This window comes from Ascaphus truei, unplaced genomic scaffold (genome assembly GCF_040206685.1).
Source record: "Ascaphus truei isolate aAscTru1 unplaced genomic scaffold, aAscTru1.hap1 HAP1_SCAFFOLD_1444, whole genome shotgun sequence".
Classification (NCBI taxonomy): Eukaryota; Metazoa; Chordata; class Amphibia; order Anura; family Ascaphidae; genus Ascaphus; species Ascaphus truei.
This window is the reverse complement of record NW_027454328.1, coordinates 67,940-86,175: the sequence shown is the minus strand read 5'-3', so window position 1 is coordinate 86,175 and position 18,236 is coordinate 67,940. Positions and strand designations below refer to the sequence as shown.

At 59.2% G+C, this 18,236-nt stretch overlaps 1 protein-coding gene across 1 annotated transcript in view; it reads left to right on the top strand.

Annotated features, from left to right (window-relative positions):
- Positions 1-1,487: 1,487 nt before the first annotated feature.
- Positions 1,488-18,236, top strand: part of LOC142475942 (serine/threonine-protein phosphatase 2A 56 kDa regulatory subunit delta isoform-like) — a 50,685-nt gene continuing 33,936 nt past the window's right edge. Inside the window, exon 1 of the mRNA XM_075581605.1 lies at positions 1,488-1,525. The gene's annotated coding sequence lies outside the window, so the exon portion shown is untranslated. The remainder of the gene's footprint in view (positions 1,526-18,236) is intronic.

Genomic DNA, 18,236 nt, shown 5'->3' with positions numbered 1-18,236 from the left:
AGCACTCATAATACTTACCCCCCCCCCCTGCTGTGAGTACTTGCTGTTCTTACCCCCTGCTGTGAGTACTCACTATCGTTACCCCCCCCTGCTCTGTACTCACTATCGTTACCACCCCTGCTGTGAGTACTCACTATCCTTACCCCTCCCCTGCTGTGAGTACTCACTATCCTTACCCCTCCCTGCTGTGAGTACTCACTATCCTTACCCCTCCCCTGCTGTGAGTACTCACTTTCGTTACCCCGGCTTCTTTGAGTATTCGCTATCCTTACCCCTCCCTATCCTTCAGAGCAGAGCGACTCGCTCCTCTCACTCATTTACCCGATGCACCCGCCGGTCTCCTCTCTGCACAGTAACACTCACCCCGTTCTTCTCCCTACAGGTGCCCCAGGGGGTAAATAAGCGCCCCAGTCCCAGCGCTCCCCCTCCCACCCAGCTCAACAAGATCCAGTATGGCGGCGGCCCGCAGATCGGAAAGAGAGAGCGCCGGCATAGCTCGTCCCGATTCAGCCTGACCAAAAACAGGGAGCTGCACAAACTGCCCCCGCTCAAGGTAAGAACTGCCCCCTGCACCCTAACTTACCCCGGCCCAAAAACAGGAGCTGCACAAACTGCCCCCGCTCAGGGTAAGAACTGCCCCCTGCACCCTAACTTACCCCCGGCCCAAAAACAGGGAGCTGCACAAACTGCCCCCGCTCAAGGGTAAGAACTGCCCCCTGCACCCTAACTTACCCCGGCCCAAAAACAGGGAGCTGCACAAACTGCCCCCGCTCAAGGGTAAGAACTGCCCCCTGCACCCTAACTTACCCCGCCCAAAAACAGGGAGCTGCACAAACTGCCCCCGCTCAAGGGTAAGAACTGCCCCCTGCACCCTAACTTACCCCGGCCCAAAAACAGGAGCTGCACAAACTGCCCCCGCTCAAGGGTAAGAACTGCCCCCTGCACCCTAACTTACCCCGGCCCAAAAACAGGGAGCTGCACAAACTGCCCCCGCTCAAGGGTAAGAACTGCCCCTGCACCCTAACTTACCCCGGCCCAAAAACAGGGAGCTGCACAAACTGCCCCCGCTCAAGGGTAAGAAACTGCCCCCTGCACCCTAACTTACCCCGGCCCAAAAACAGGGAGCTGCACAAACTGCCCCCGCTCAAGGGTAAGAACTGCCCCCTGCACCCTAACTTACCCCGGCCCAAAAACAGGGAGCTGCACAAACTGCCCCCGCTCAAGGGTAAGAACTGCCCCCTGCACCCTAACTTACCCCGGCCCAAAAACAGGGAGCTGCACAAACTGCCCCCGCTCAAGGGTAAGAACTGCCCCCTGCACCCTAACTTACCCCGGCCCAAAAACAGGGAGCTGCACAAACTTGCCCCCGCTCAAGGGTAAGAACTGCCCCTGCACCCTAACTTACCCCGGCCCAAAAACAGGGAGCTGCACAAACTGCCCCCGCTCAAGGGTAAGAACTGCCCCCTGCACCCTAACTTACCCCGGCCCAAAAACAGGGAGCTGCACAAACTGCCCCCGCTCAAGGGTAAGAACTGACCCCAGGACAGAGGATCGGACACAGCAGGGGGGGGTGTATGTGTCAGGACAGAGGATCGGACACAGCAGGGGGGGGTGTATGTGTCAGGACAGAGGATCAGACACAGTGGGGGGGGGGGTGTATGTGTCAGGACAGAGGATCAGACACAGTGGGGGGGGTGTATGTGTCAGGACAGAGGATCAGACACAGTGGGGGGGTGTATGTGTCAGGACAGAGGATCAGACACAGCGGGGGGGGGGGGTGTATGTGTCAGGACAGAGATCAGACACAGCGGGGGGGGGTGTATGTGTCAGGACAGAGGATCAGACACAGCAGGGGGGGGGGTGTATGTGTCAGGACAGAGGATCAGACACAGCAGGGGGGGGTGTATGTGTCAGGACAGAGGATCAGACACAGCAGGGGGGGTGTATGTGTCAGGACAGAGGATCAGCACAGCAGGGGGGGGTGTATGTGTCAGGACAGAGGATCAGACACAGCGGGGCGGTGTATGTGTCAGGACAGAGGATCAGACACAGCAGGGGGGGTGTATATGTCAGGACAGAGGATCAGACACAGCAGGGGGGGGGGTGTATGTGTCAGGACAGAGGATCAGACACAGCGGGGGGGGGGGTGTATGTGTCAGGACAGAGGATCAGACACAGCAGGGGGGTGTATGTGTCAGGACAGAGGATCAGACACAGCAGGGGGGGGTGTATGTGTCAGGACAGAGGATCAGACACAGCAGGGGGGGTGTCAGGACAGAGTATCAGACACAGTGGGGGGTGTATGTGTCAGGACAGAGGATCAGACACAGCGGGGGGGGTGTATGTGTCAGGACAGAGGATCAGACACAGCAGGGGGGGGGTGTATGTGTCAGGACAGAGGATCAGACACAGCGGGGGGGGGGGGGGTGTATGTGTCAGGACAGAGGATCAGACACAGTGGGGGGGTGTATGTGTCAGGACAGAGGATCAGACACCGCAGGGGGGGGGGTGTATGTGTCAGGACAGAGGATCAGACACAGCAGGGGGGGGGTGTATGTGTCAGGACAGAGGATCAGACACAGCGGGCGGTGTATGTGTCAGGACAGAGGATCAGACACAGCAGGGGGGGGTGTATATGTCAGGACAGAGGATCAGACACAGCAGGGGGGGGGGTGTATGTGTCAGGACAGAGGATCAGACACAGCGGGGGGGGGGTTGTATGTGTCAGGACAGAGGATCAGACACAGCAGGGGGGGTGTATGTGTCAGGACAGAGGATCAGACACAGCAGGGGGGGTGTATGTGTCAGGACAGAGGATCAGACACAGCAGGGGGGTGTCAGGACAGAGTAATCAGACACAGCAGGGGGGGTGTATGTGTCAGGATAGAGGATCAGACACAGCGGGGGGGGTGTATGTGTCAGGACAGAGGATCAGACACAGCAGGGGGGGGGTGTATGTGTCAGGACAGAGGATCAGACACAGCAGGGGGGGGTGTCAGGACAGAGGATCAGACACAGCGGGGGGGGTGTATGTGTCAGGACAGAGGATCAGACACAGCAGGGGGGGTGTATGTGTCAGGACAGAGGATCAGACACAGTGGGGGGGTGTATGTGTCAGGACAGAGGATCAGACACAGTGGGGGGGCGGTGTATGTGTCAGGACAGAGGATCAGACACAGCAGGGGGGGGTGTATGTGTAAGGACAGAGGATCAGACACAGTGGGGGGGTGTATGTGTCAGGACAGAGGATCAGACAGCAGGGGGGTGTATGTGTCAGGACAGAGGATCAGACACAGTGGGGGGGGGGAGTTGTATGTGTCAGGACAGAGGATCAGACACAGCAGGGGTGGGGTGTCAGGACAGAGGATCAGACACAGCAGGGGGGGGGTGTATGTGTCAGGACAGAGGATCAGACACAGCGGGGGGGTGTATGTGTCAGGACAGAGGATCAGACACAGTGGGGGGGTGTATGTGTCAGGACAGAGGATCAGACACAGCGGGGGGGGGGTGTATGTGTCAGGACAGAGGATCAGACACAGCGGGGGGGGGGTGTATGTGTCAGGACAGAGGATCAGACACAGTGGGGGGGGTGTATGTGTCAGGACAGAGGATCAGACACAGCGGGGGGGGGGTGTATGTGTCAGGACAGAGGATCAGACACAGCAGGGGGGGAGTTGTATGTGTCAGGACAGAGGATCAGACACAGCAGGGGGGGCGGTGTATGTGTCAGGACAGAGGATCAGACACAGCAGGGGGGGGGGAGTTGTATGTGTCAGGACAGAGGATCAGACACAGCAGGGGTGGGGGTGTATGTGTCAGGACAGAGGATCAGACACAGTGGGGGGGGGGGTGTATGTGTCAGGACAGAGGATCAGACACAGTGGGGGGGTGTATGTGTCAGGACAGAGATCAGACACAGTGGGGGGGTGTATGTGTCAGGACAGAGGATCAGACACAGCGGGGGGGGGGGGTGTATGTGTCAGGACAGAGGATCAGACACAGCGGGGGGGGGTGTATGTGTCAGGACAGAGGATCAGACACAGCAGGGGGGGGGGGTGTATGTGTCAGGACAGAGGATCAGACACAGCAGGGGGGGTGTATGTGTCAGGACAGAGGATCAGACACAGCAGGGGGGGTGTATGTGTCAGGACAGAGGATCAGACACAGCAGGGGGGGTGTATGTGTCAGGACAGAGGATCAGACACAGCGGGGCGGTGTATGTGTCAGGACAGAGGATCAGACACAGCAGGGGGGTGTATATGTCAGGACAGAGGATCAGACACAGCAGGGGGGGGGGGTGTATGTGTCAGGACAGAGGATCAGACACAGCGGGGGGGGGTGTATGTGTCAGGACAGAGGATCAGACACAGCAGGGGGGTGTATGTGTCAGGACAGAGGATCAGACACAGCAGGGGGGGTGTATGTGTCAGGACAGAGGATCAGACACAGCAGGGGGGGTGTCAGGACAGAGTATCAGACACAGTGGGGGGTGTATGTGTCAGGACAGAGGATCAGACACAGCGGGGGGGTGTATGTGTCAGGACAGAGGATCAGACACAGCAGGGGGGGGTGTATGTGTCAGGACAGAGGATCAGACACAGCGGGGGGGGGGGTGTATGTGTCAGGACAGAGGATCAGACACAGTGGGGGGGTGTATGTGTCAGGACAGAGGATCAGACACCGCAGGGGGGGGGGTGTATGTGTCAGGACAGAGGATCAGACACAGCAGGGGGGGGTGTATGTGTCAGGACAGAGGATCAGACACAGCGGGCGGTGTATGTGTCAGGACAGAGGATCAGACACAGCAGGGGGGGTGTATATGTCAGGACAGAGGATCAGACACAGCAGGGGGGGGGGTGTATGTGTCAGGACAGAGGATCAGACACAGCGGGGGGGGGGTGTATGTGTCAGGACAGAGGATCAGACACAGCAGGGGGGGTGTATGTGTCAGGACAGAGGATCAGACACAGCAGGGGGGGGTGTATGTGTCAGGACAGAGGATCAGACACAGCAGGGGGGGTGTCAGGACAGAGTATCAGACACAGCAGGGGGGGTGTATGTGTCAGGATAGAGGATCAGACACAGCGGGGGGGTGTATGTGTCAGGACAGAGGATCAGACACAGCAGGGGGGGGGGGTGTATGTGTCAGGGACAGAGGATCAGACACAGCAGGGGGGGGTGTCAGGACAGAGGATCAGACACAGCGGGGGGGGTGTATGTGTCAGGACAGAGGATCAGACACAGCAGGGGGGGGTGTATGTGTCAGGACAGAGGATCAGACACAGTGGGGGGGTGTATGTGTCAGGACAGAGGATCAGACACAGTGGGGGGGCGGTGTATGTGTCAGGACAGAGGATCAGACACAGCAGGGGGGGGTGTATGTGTAAGGACAGAGGATCAGACACAGTGGGGGGGTGTATGTGTCAGGACAGAGGATCAGTCAGCAGGGGGGGTGTATGTGTCAGGACAGAGGATCAGACACAGTGGGGGGGGGGGAGTTGTATGTGTCAGGACAGAGGATCAGACACAGCAGGGGTGGGGGTGTCAGGACAGAGGATCAGACACAGCAGGGGGGGGGGTGTATGTGTCCAGGACAGAGGATCAGACACAGCGGGGGGGTGTATGTGTCAGGACAGAGGATCAGACACAGTGGGGGGTGTATGTGTCAGGACAGAGGATCAGACACAGCGGGGGGGGGGTGTATGTGTCAGGACAGAGGATCAGACACAGCGGGGGGGGGGGTGTATGTGTCAGGACAGAGGATCAGACACAGTGGGGGGGTGTATGTGTCAGGACAGAGGATCAGACACAGCGGGGGGGGGGTGTATGTGTCAGGACAGAGGATCAGACACAGCAGGGGGGGGAGTTGTATGTGTCAGGACAGAGGATCAGACACAGCAGGGGGGGCGGTGTATGTGTCAGGACAGAGGATCAGACACAGCAGGGGGGGGGAGTTGTATGTGTCAGGACAGAGGATCAGACACAGCAGGGGTGGGGGTGTATGTGTCAGGACAGAGGATCAGACACAGCAGGGGGGGGAGTTGTATGTGTCAGGACAGAGGATCAGACACAGCAGGGGGGGGAGTTGTATGTGTCAGGACAGAGGATCAGACACAGCAGGGGGGGGGGTGTATGTGTCAGGACAGAGGATCAGACACAGCGGGGGGGTGTATGTGTCAGGACAGAGGATCAGACACAGTGGGGGGGGTCGTTATGTGTCAGGACAGAGGATCAGACACAGTGGGGGGGGGGTGTATGTGTCAGGACAGAGGATCTGACACAGTGGGGGGGGGTGTATGTGTCAGGACAGAGGATCAGACACAGCGGGGGGGGGGGTATATGTGTCAGGACAGAGGATCAGACACAGCAGGGGGGGGGTGTATGTGTCAGGACAGAGGATCAGACACAGCGGGGCGGTGTATGTGTCAGGACAGAGGATCAGACACAGCGGGGCGGTGTATGTGTCAGGAAGAGGATCAGACACAGCAGGGGGGGTGTATATGTCAGGACAGAGGATCAGACACAGCAGGGGGGGGGGTGTATGTGTCAGGACAGAGGATCAGACACAGCGGGGGGGGGTGTATGTGTCAGACAGAGGATCAGACACAGCGGGCGGGGGGGGTGTATGTGTCAGGACAGAGGATCAGACACAGCAGGGGGGGTGTATGTGTCAGGACAGAGGATCAGACACAGCAGGGGGGGGGTGTATGTGTCAGGACAGAGGATCAGACACAGCAGGGGGGGGTGTCAGGACAGAGGATCAGACACAGCGGGGGGGGGGTGTATGTGTCAGGACAGAGGATCAGACACAGCAGGGGGGGTGTATGTGTCAGGACAGAGGATCAGACACAGCAGGGGGGTGTATGTGTCAGGACAGAGGATCAGACACAGTGGGGGGGTGTATGTGTCAGGACAGAGGATCAGACACAGTGGGGGGGCGGTGTATGTGTCAGGACAGAGGATCAGACACAGCAGGGGGGGGTGTATGTGTAAGGACAGAGGATCAGACACAGCAGGGGGGTGTATGTGTCAGGACAGAGGATCAGACACAGCAGGGGGGTGTATGTGTCAGGACAGAGGATCAGACACAGTGGGGGGGTGTATGTGTCAGGACAGAGGATCAGACAGCAGGGGGTTGTATGTGTCAGGACAGAGGATCAGACACAGTGGGGGGGGGAGTTGTATGTGTCAGGACAGAGGATCAGACACAGCAGGGGTGGGGTGTCAGGGACAGAGGATCAGACACAGCAGGGGGGGGGTGTATGTGTCAGGACAGAGGATCAGACACAGCGGGGGGGTGTATGTGTCAGGACAGAGGATCAGACACAGTGGGGGGGGTGTATGTGTCAGGACAGAGATCAGACACAGCGGGGGGGGGGTGTATGTGTCAGGACAGAGGATCAGACACAGCGGGGGGGGGGTGTATGTGTCAGGACAGAGGATCAGACACAGTGGGGGGGGTGTATGTGTCAGGACAGAGGATCAGACACAGCGGGGGGGGGGTGTATGTGTCAGGACAGAGGATCAGACACAGCGGGGGGGGGGGTGTATGTGTCAGGACAGAGGATCAGACACAGCAGGGGGGGGAGTTGTATGTGTCAGGACAGAGGATCAGACACAGCAGGGGGGGCGGTGTATGTGTCAGGACAGAGATCAGACACAGCAGGGGGGGGGGGGTATGTGTCAGGACAGATGATCGGACACAGCAGGGGGGGTGTATGTGTCAGGACAGAGGATCAGACACAGTGGGGGGGGGGGGTGTATGTGTCAGGACAGAGGATCAGACACAGCGGGGGGGGTGTATGTGTCAGGACAGAGGATCAGACACAGCAGGGGGGGGGGTGTATGTGTCAGGACAGAGGATCAGACACAGCGGGGGGGGGGGGGTGTATGTGTCAGGACAGAGGATCAGAGACAGTGGGGGGGGTGTATGTGTCAGGACAGAGTATCAGACACAGCGGGGGGGGTGTATGTGTCAGGACAGAGGATCAGACACAGCAGGGGGGGGTATATGTGTCAGGACAGAGGATCAGACACAGCAGGGGGGGGGGGGTGTATGTGTCAGGACAGAGGATCAGACACAGCGGGCGGTGTATGTGTCAGGACAGAGGATCAGACACAGCAGGGGGGTGTATATGTCAGGACAGAGGATCAGACACAGCAGGGGGGGGGTGTATGTGTCAGGACAGAGGATCAGACACAGCGGGGGGGGGTGTATGTGTCAGGACAGAGGATCAGACACAGCAGGGGGGTGTATGTGTCAGGACAGAGGATCAGACACAGCAGGGGGGGGTGTATGTGTCAGGACAGAGGATCAGACACAGCAGGGGGGGGTGTCAGGACAGAGTATCAGACACAGCAGGGGGGGGGGTGTATGTGTCAGGATAGAGGATCAGACACAGCGGGGGGTGTGTATGTGTCAGGACAGAGGATCAGACACAGCGGGGGGGGGGGTGTATGTGTCAGGACAGAGATCAGACACAGCAGGGGGGGTGTATGTGTCAGGACAGAGGATCAGACACAGCAGGGGGGTGTATGTGTCAGGACAGAGGATCAGACACAGCAGGGGGGGGTGTCAGGACAGAGGATCAGACACAGCGGGGGGGGTGTATGTGTCAGGACAGAGGATCAGACACAGCAGGGGGGGTGTATGTGTCAGGACAGAGGATCAGACACAGCAGGGGGGTGTATGTGTCAGGACAGAGGATCAGACACAGTGGGGGGGGTGTATGTGTCAGGACAGAGGATCAGACACAGTGGGGGGCGGTGTATGTGTCAGGACAGAGGATCAGACACAGCAGGGGGGGGTGTATGTGTAAGGACAGAGGATCAGACACAGTGGGGGGGTGTATGTGTCAGGACAGAGGATCAGACAGCAGGGGGGGTGTATGTGTCAGGACAGAGGATCAGACACAGTGGGGGGGGGGGAGTTGTATGTGTCAGGACAGAGGATCAGACACAGCAGGGGGGGGGTGTATGTGTCAGGACAGAGGATCAGACACAGCGGGGGGGGTGTATGTGTCAGGACAGAGGATCAGACACAGCAGGGGGGGGGGTGTATGTGTCAGGACAGAGGATCAGACACAGCGGGGGGGGTGTATGTGTCAGGACAGAGGATCAGACACAGCGGGGGGGGGGGTGTATGTGTCAGGACAGAGGATCAGACACAGCAGGGGGGGGAGTTGTATGTGTCAGGACAGAGGATCAGACACAGCAGGGGGGGCGGTGTATGTGTCAGGACAGAGGATTAGACACAGCAGGGGGGGGGAGTTGTATGTGTCAGGACAGAGGATCAGACACAGCAGGGGTGGGGTGTCAGGACAGAGGATCAGACACAGCAGGGGGGGGGGTGTATGTGTCAGGACAGAGGATCAGACACAGCGGGGGGGTGTATGTGTCAGGACAGAGGATCAGACACAGTGGGGGGGTGTATGTGTCAGGACAGAGGATCAGACACAGTGGGGGGGGGGGTGTATGTGTCAGGACAGAGGATCAGACACAGTGGGGGGGGGTGTATGTGTCAGGACAGAGGATCAGACACAGCAGGGGGGGGGTATATGTGTCAGGACAGAGGATCAGACACAGCAGGGGGGGGGTGTATGTGTCAGGACAGAGGATCAGACACAGCGGGGCGGTGTATGTGTCAGGACAGAGGATCAGACACAGCGGGGCGGTGTATGTGTCAGGACAGAGGATCAGACACAGCGGGCGGTGTATGTGTCAGGACAGAGGATCAGACACAGCAGGGGGGGGTGTATATGTCAGGACAGAGGATCAGACACAGCAGGGGGGGGTTGTATGTGTCAGGACAGAGGATCAGACACAGCGGGGGGGGGGGGTGTATGTGTCAGGACAGAGGATCAGACACAGCAGGGGGGGTGTATGTGTCAGGACAGAGGATCAGACACAGCAGGGGGGGTGTATGTGTCAGGACAGAGGATCAGACACAGCAGGGGGGGTGTCAGGACAGAGTATCAGACACAGCAGGGGGGGGGTGTATGTGTCAGGACAGAGGATCAGACACAGCGGGGGGGGTGTATGTGTCAGGACAGAGGATCAGACACAGCAGGGGGGGGGGGTGTATGTGTCAGGACAGAGGATCAGACACAGCAGGGGGGGGTGTCAGGACAGAGGATCAGACACAGCGGGGGGGGGTGTATGTGTCAGGACAGAGGATCAGACACAGCAGGGGGGGTGTATGTGTCAGGACAGAGGATCAGACACAGCAGGGGGGGTGTATGTGTCAGGACAGAGGATCAGACACAGTGGGGGGGGTGTATGTGTCAGGACAGAGGATCAGACACAGTGGGGGGGCGGTGTATGTGTCAGGACAGAGGATCAGACACAGCAGGGGGGGGTGTATGTGTAAGGACAGAGGATCAGACACAGCAGGGGGGTGTATGTGTCAGGACAGAGGATCAGACACAGTGGGGGGGTGTATGTGTCAGGACAGAGGATCAGACAGCAGGGGGTTGTATGTGTCAGGACAGAGGATCAGACACAGTGGGGGGGGGAGTTGTATGTGTCAGGACAGAGGATCAGACACAGCAGGGGTGGGGTGTCAGGACAGAGGATCAGACACAGCAGGGGGGGGGTGTATGTGTCAGGACAGAGGATCAGACACAGCGGGGGGGTGTATGTGTCAGGACAGAGGATCAGACACAGTGGGGGGGTGTATGTGTCAGGACAGAGGATCAGACACAGCGGGGGGGGGGGGTGTATGTGTCAGGACAGAGGATCAGACACAGCGGGGGCGGGGGGTGTATGTGTCAGGACAGAGGATCAGACACAGTGGGGGGGTGTATGTGTCAGGACAGAGGATCAGACACAGCCGGGGGGGGGGGGTGTGTATGTGTCAGGACAGAGGATCAGACACAGCAGGGGGGGGAGTTGTATGTGTCAGGACAGAGGATCAGACACAGCAGGGGGGGCGGTGTATGTGTCAGGACAGAGGATCAGACACAGCAGGGGGGGAGTTGTATGTGTCAGGACAGAGGATCAGACACAGCAGGGGTGGGGTGTCAGGACAGAGGATCAGACACAGCAGGGGGGGGGGGTGTATGTGTCAGGACAGAGGATCAGACACAGCGGGGGGGTGTATGTGTCAGGACAGAGGATCAGACACAGTGGGGGGGTGTATGTGTCAGGACAGAGGATCAGACACAGTGGGGGGGGGGGTGTATGTGTCAGGACAGAGGATCAGACACAGTGGGGGGGGGGGTGTATGTGTCAGGACAGAGGATCAGACACAGCGGGGGGGGTGTATGTGTCAGGACAGAGGATCAGACACAGTGGGGGGGGGGGTGTATGTGTCAGGACAGAGGATCAGACACAGTGGGGGGGGGGGTGTATGTGTCAGGACAGAGGATCAAACACAGCAGGGGGGGTGTATGTGTCAGGACAGAGGATCAGACACAGTGGAGGGGGTGTATGTGTCAGGACAGAGGATCAGACACAGTAGGGGGGGTGTATGTGCCAGGACAGAGGATCAGACACAGTGGGGGGGGGGTGTATGTGTCAGGACAGAGGATCAGACACAGTGGGGGGGGGTGTATGTGTCAGGACAGAGGATCAGACACAGTGGGGGGGGGTGTATGTGTCAGGACAGAGGATCAGACACAGTGGGGGGGGGTGTATGTGTCAGGACAGAGGATCAGACACAGTGGGGGGGGGGGTGTATGTGTCAGGACAGAGGATCAGACACAGTGGGGGGGGGGGTGTATGTGTCAGGACAGAGGATCAGACACAGCGGGGGGGTGTATGTGTCAGGACAGAGGATCAGACACAGCAGGGGGGGTGTATGTGTCAGGACAGAGGATCAGACACAGCGGGGGGGGTGTATGTGTCAGGACAGAGGATCAGACACAGTGGGGGGGGGGGTGTATGTATCAGGACAGAGGATCAGACACAGCAGGGTGGGTGTATGTGTCAGGACAGAGGATCAGACACAGCGGGGGGGGTGTATGTGTCAGGACAGAGGATCAGACACAGCGGGGGGGTGTATGTGTCAGGACAGAGGATCAGACACAGCGGGGGGGTGGTGTCAGGATAGAGGATCAGACACAGCGGGGGGGGTGTATGTGTCAGGACAGAGGATCAGACACAGCGGGGGGGGGGGTGTCAGGACAGAGGATCAGACACAGCGGGGGGGGGGGTGTATGTGTCAGGACAGAGGATCAGACACAGCTGGGGGGGGTGTATGTGTCAGGACAGAGGATCAGACAGCAGGGGGGGGTCAGGACAGAGGATCAGACACAGCAGGGGGGTGTATGTGTCAGGACAGAGGATCAGACACAGCGGGGGGGATGTATGTGTCAGGACAGAGGATCAGACACAGCGTGGGGGTGTATGTGTCAGGACAGAGGATCAGACACAGCAGGGGGGGGGTGTCAGGACAGAGGATCAGACACAGCAGGGGGGGGTCAGGACAGAGGATCAGACACAGCAGGGGGGGGTGTATGTGTCAGGACATAGGATCAGACACAGTGGGGGGGGTGTATGTGTCAGGACAGAGGATCAGACACAGTGGGGGGGGTGTATGTGTCAGGACAGAGGATCAGACACAGCAGGGGGGGGGGGTATGTGTCAGGACAGAGGATCAGACACAGCAGGGGGGGGTCAGGACAGAGGATCAGACACAGCAGGGGGGTGTATGTGTCAGGACAGAGGATCAGACACAGCAGGGTGGGGTGTCAGGACAGAGGATCAGACACAGCAGGGGGGGGTCAGGACAGAGGATCAGACACAGCAGGGGGGGGTGTATGTGTCAGGACATAGGATCAGACACAGTGGGGGGGGGTGTATGTGTCAGGACAGAGGATCAGACACAGTGGGGGGGGTGTATGTGTCAGGACAGAGGATCAGACACAGCAGGGGGGGGGGTATGTGTCAGGACAGAGGATCAGACACAGCAGGGGGGGGTGTATGTGTCAGGACAGAGGATCAGACACAGCGGGGGGGGGTGTATGTGTCAGGACAGAGGATCAGACACAGTGGGGGGGGGGGGTGTATGTGTCAGGACAGAGGATCAGACACAGCAGGGGGGGGGTGTATGTGTCAGGACAGAGGATCAGACACAGTGGGGGGGTGTATGTGTCAGGACAGAGTATCAGACACAGCAGGGGGGGTGTATGTGTCAGGACAAAGGATCAGACACAGCAGGGGGGGGTGTATGTGTCAGGACAGAGGATCAGACACAGTGGGGGGGGTGTATGTGTCAGGACAGAGGATCAGACACAGTGGGGGGGGGCGGTGTATGTGTCAGGACAGAGGATCAGACACAGCAGGGGGGGGTGTATGTGTCAGGACAGAGGATCAGACACAGTGGGGGGGTGTATGTGTCAGGACAGAGGATCAGACACAGCAGGGGGGTGTATGTGTCAGGACAGAGGATCAGACACAGCGGGGGGGTGTATGTGTCAGGACAGAGGATCAGACAGCAGGGGGGGTGTATGTGTCAGGACAGAGGATCAGACACAGTGGGGGGGGGGTGTATGTGTCAGGACAGAGGATCAGACACAGCAGGGGGGGTGTCAGGACAGAGGATCAGACACAGCAGGGGGGGGGGGGTGTATGTGTCAGGACAGAGTATCAGACACAGCAGGGGGGGGGTCAGGACAGAGGATCAGACACAGCGGGGGGGGGGGTGTATGTGTCAGGACAGAGGATCAGACACAGCGGGGGGGGGGGGTGTATGTGTCAGGACAGAGGATCAGACACAGTGGGGGGGGTGTATGTGTCAGGACAGAGGATCAGACACAGCGGGGGGGGGATGTATGTGTCAGGACAGAGGATCAGACACAGCGGGGGGGGTGTATGTGTCAGGACAGAGGATCAGACACAGCAGGGGGGGGGGTGTATGTGTCAGGACAGAGGATCAGACACAGAAGGGGGGGGGGTGTATGTGTCAGGACAGAGGATCAGACACAGCAGGGGGGGGGGGGGTCAGGACAGAGGATCCGACACAGCAGGGGGGGGGGGTGTATGTGTCAGGACAGAGGATCCGACACAGCAGGGGGGGGGGTGTATGTGTCAGGACAGAGGATCAGACACAGCAGGGGGGGGGTGTATGTGTCAGGACAGAGGATCAGACACAGCAGGGGGGGGGGGGTGTATGTGTCAGGACAGAGGATCAGACACAGCAGGGGGGGTGTATGTGTCAGGACAGAGGATCAGACACAGCAGGGGGGGGGTCAGGACAGAGGATCCGACACAGCAGGGGGGGGGGTGTATGTGTCAGGACAGAGGATCAGACACAGCAGGGGGAGGGGTGTATGTGTCAGGACAGAGGATCAGACACAGCAGGGGGGGGGTGTCAGGACAGAGGATCAGACACAGCGGGGGGGTGGTGTCAGGATAGAGGATCAGACACAGCGGGGGGGGTGTATGTGTCAGGACAGAGGATCAGACACAGCGGGGGGGGGGGGTGTCAGGACAGAGGATCAGACACAGCGGGGGGGGGGTGTATGTGTCAGGACAGAGGATCAGACACAGCTGGGGGGGGTGTATGTGTCAGGACAGAGGATCAGACAGCAGGGGGGGGTCAGGACAGAGGATCAGACACAGCAGGGGGGTGTATGTGTCAGGACAGAGGATCAGACACAGCGGGGGGGGATGTATGTGTCAGGACAGAGGATCAGACACAGCGTGGGGGTGTATGTGTCAGGACAGAGGATCAGACACAGCGGGGGGGGGGGTGTCAGGACAGAGGATCAGACACAGCGGGGGGGGGGTGTATGTGTCAGGACAGAGGATCAGACACAGCTGGGGGGGGTGTATGTGTCAGGACAGAGGATCAGACAGCAGGGGGGGGTCAGGACAGAGGATCAGACACAGCAGGGGGGTGTATGTGTCAGGACAGAGGATCAGACACAGCGGGGGGGGATGTATGTGTCAGGACAGAGGATCAGACACAGCGTGGGGGTGTATGTGTCAGGACAGAGGATCAGACACAGCAGGGGGGGGGTGTCAGGACAGAGGATCAGACACAGCAGGGGGGGGTCAGGACAGAGGATCAGACACAGCAGGGGGGGGTGTATGTGTCAGGACATAGGATCAGACACAGTGGGGGGGGTGTATGTGTCAGGACAGAGGATCAGACACAGTGGGGGGGGTGTATGTGTCAGGACAGAGGATCAGACACAGCAGGGGGGGGGGTATGTGTCAGGACAGAGGATCAGACACAGCAGGGGGGGGTCAGGACAGAGGATCAGACACAGCAGGGGGGTGTATGTGTCAGGACAGAGGATCAGACACAGCAGGGGGGGGGTGTCAGGACAGAGGATCAGACACAGCAGGGGGGGGTCAGGACAGAGGATCAGACACAGCAGGGGGGGGTGTATGTGTCAGGACATAGGATCAGACACAGTGGGGGGGGGTGTATGTGTCAGGACAGAGGATCAGACACAGTGGGGGGGGTGTATGTGTCAGGACAGAGGATCAGACACAGCAGGGGGGGGGGTATGTGTCAGGACAGAGGATCAGACACAGCAGGGGGGGGTGTATGTGTCAGGACAGAGGATCAGACACAGCGGGGGGGGGTGTATGTGTCAGGACAGAGGATCAGACACAGTGGGGGGGGGGGGGTGTATGTGTCAGGACAGAGGATCAGACACAGCAGGGGGGGGTGTATGTGTCAGGACAGAGGATCAGACACAGTGGGGGGGTGTATGTGTCAGGACAGAGTATCAGACACAGCAGGGGGGGTGTATGTGTCAGGACAAAGGATCAGACAGCAGGGGGGGGTGTATGTGTCAGGACAGAGGATCAGACACAGTGGGGGGGGTGTATGTGTCAGGACAGAGGATCAGACACAGTGGGGGGGGGCGGTGTATGTGTCAGGACAGAGGATCAGACACAGCAGGGGGGGGTGTATGTGTCAGGACAGAGGATCAGACACAGTGGGGGGGTGTATGTGTCAGGACAGAGGATCAGACACAGCAGGGGGGTGTATGTGTCAGGACAGAGGATCAGACACAGCGGGGGGGTGTATGTGTCAGGACAGAGGATCAGACAGCAGGGGGGGTGTATGTGTCAGGACAGAGGATCAGACACAGTGGGGGGGGGGTGTATGTGTCAGGACAGAGGATCAGACACAGCAGGGGGGGTGTCAGGACAGAGGATCAGACACAGCAGGGGGGGGGGGGTGTATGTGTCAGGACAGAGTATCAGACACAGCAGGGGGGGGGTCAGGACAGAGGATCAGACACAGCGGGGGGGGGGGTGTATGTGTCAGGACAGAGGATCAGACACAGCGGGGGGGGGGGTGTATGTGTCAGGACAGAGGATCAGACACAGTGGGGGGGGTGTATGTGTCAGGACAGAGGATCAGACACAGCGGGGGGGGGATGTATGTGTCAGGACAGAGGATCAGACACAGCGGGGGGGGTGTATGTGTCAGGACAGAGGATCAGACACAGCAGGGGGGGGGTGTATGTGTCAGGACAGAGGATCAGACACAGAAGGGGGGGGGGTGTATGTGTCAGGACAGAGGATCAGACACAGCAGGGGGGGGGGGTCAGGACAGAGGATCCGACACAGCAGGGGGGGGGGGTGTATGTGTCAGGACAGAGGATCCAACACAGCAGGGGGGGGGGTGTATGTGTCAGGACAGAGGATCAGACACAGCAGGGGGGGGGTGTATGTGTCAGGACAGAGGATCAGACACAGCAGGGGGGGGGGGTGTATGTGTCAGGACAGAGGATCAGACACAGCAGGGGGGGTGTATGTGTCAGGACAGAGGATCAGACACAGCAGGGGGGGGGTCAGGACAGAGGATCCGACACAGCAGGGGGGGGGTGTATGTGTCAGGACAGAGGATCAGACACAGCAGGGGGAGGGGTGTATGTGTCAGGACAGAGGATCAGACACAGCAGGGGGGGGGTGTCAGGACAGAGGATCAGACACAGCGGGGGGGTGGTGTCAGGATAGAGGATCAGACACAGCGGGGGGGGTGTATGTGTCAGGACAGAGGATCAGACACAGCGGGGGGGGGGGGTGTCAGGACAGAGGATCAGACACAGCGGGGGGGGGGTGTATGTGTCAGGACAGAGGATCAGACACAGCTGGGGGGGGTGTATGTGTCAGGACAGAGGATCAGACAGCAGGGGGGGGTCAGGACAGAGGATCAGACACAGCAGGGGGGTGTATGTGTCAGGACAGAGGATCAGACACAGCGGGGGGGGATGTATGTGTCAGGACAGAGGATCAGACACAGCGTGGGGGTGTATGTGTCAGGACAGAGGATCAGACACAGCAGGGGGGGGGGTGTATGTGTCAGGACAGAGGATCAGACACAGCAGGGGGGGATGTATGTGTCAGGACAGAGGATCAGACACAGCAGGGGGGGATGTATGTGTCAGGACAGAGGATCAGACACAGCAGGGGGGGGGTGTCAGGACAGAGGATCAGACACAGCAGGGGGGGGTCAGGACAGAGGATCAGACACAGCAGGGGGGGGTGTATGTGTCAGGACATAGGATCAGACACAGTGGGGGGGGTGTATGTGTCAGGACAGAGGATCAGACACAGTGGGGGGGGTGTATGTGTCAGGACAGAGGATCAGACACAGCAGGGGGGGGGGTATGTGTCAGGACAGAGGATCAGACACAGCAGGGGGGGGTGTATGTGTCAGGACAGAGGATCAGACACAGCGGGGGGGGGGTGTATGTGTCAGGACAGAGGATCAGACACAGTGGGGGGGGGGGGGGTGTATGTGTCAGGACAGAGGATCAGACACAGCAGGGGGGGGGTGTATGTGTCAGGACAGAGGATCAGACACAGTGGGGGGGGTGTATGTGTCAGGACAGAGTATCAGACACAGCAGGGGGGGTGTATGTGTCAGGACAAAGGATCAGACACAGCAGGGGGGGGTGTATGTGTCAGGACAGAGGATCAGACACAGTGGGGGGGGTGTATGTGTCAGGACAGAGGATCAGACACAGTGGGGGGGGGCGGTGTATGTGTCAGGACAGAGGATCAGACACAGCAGGGGGGGGTGTATGTGTCAGGACAGAGGATCAGACACAGTGGGGGGGTGTATGTGTCAGGACAGAGGATCAGACACAGCAGGGGGGTGTATGTGTCAGGACAGAGGATCAGACACAGCGGGGGGGTGTATGTGTCAGGACAGAGGATCAGACAGCAGGGGGGGTGTATGTGTCAGGACAGAGGATCAGACACAGTGGGGGGGGGTGTATGTGTCAGGACAGAGGATCAGACACAGCAGGGGGGGTGTC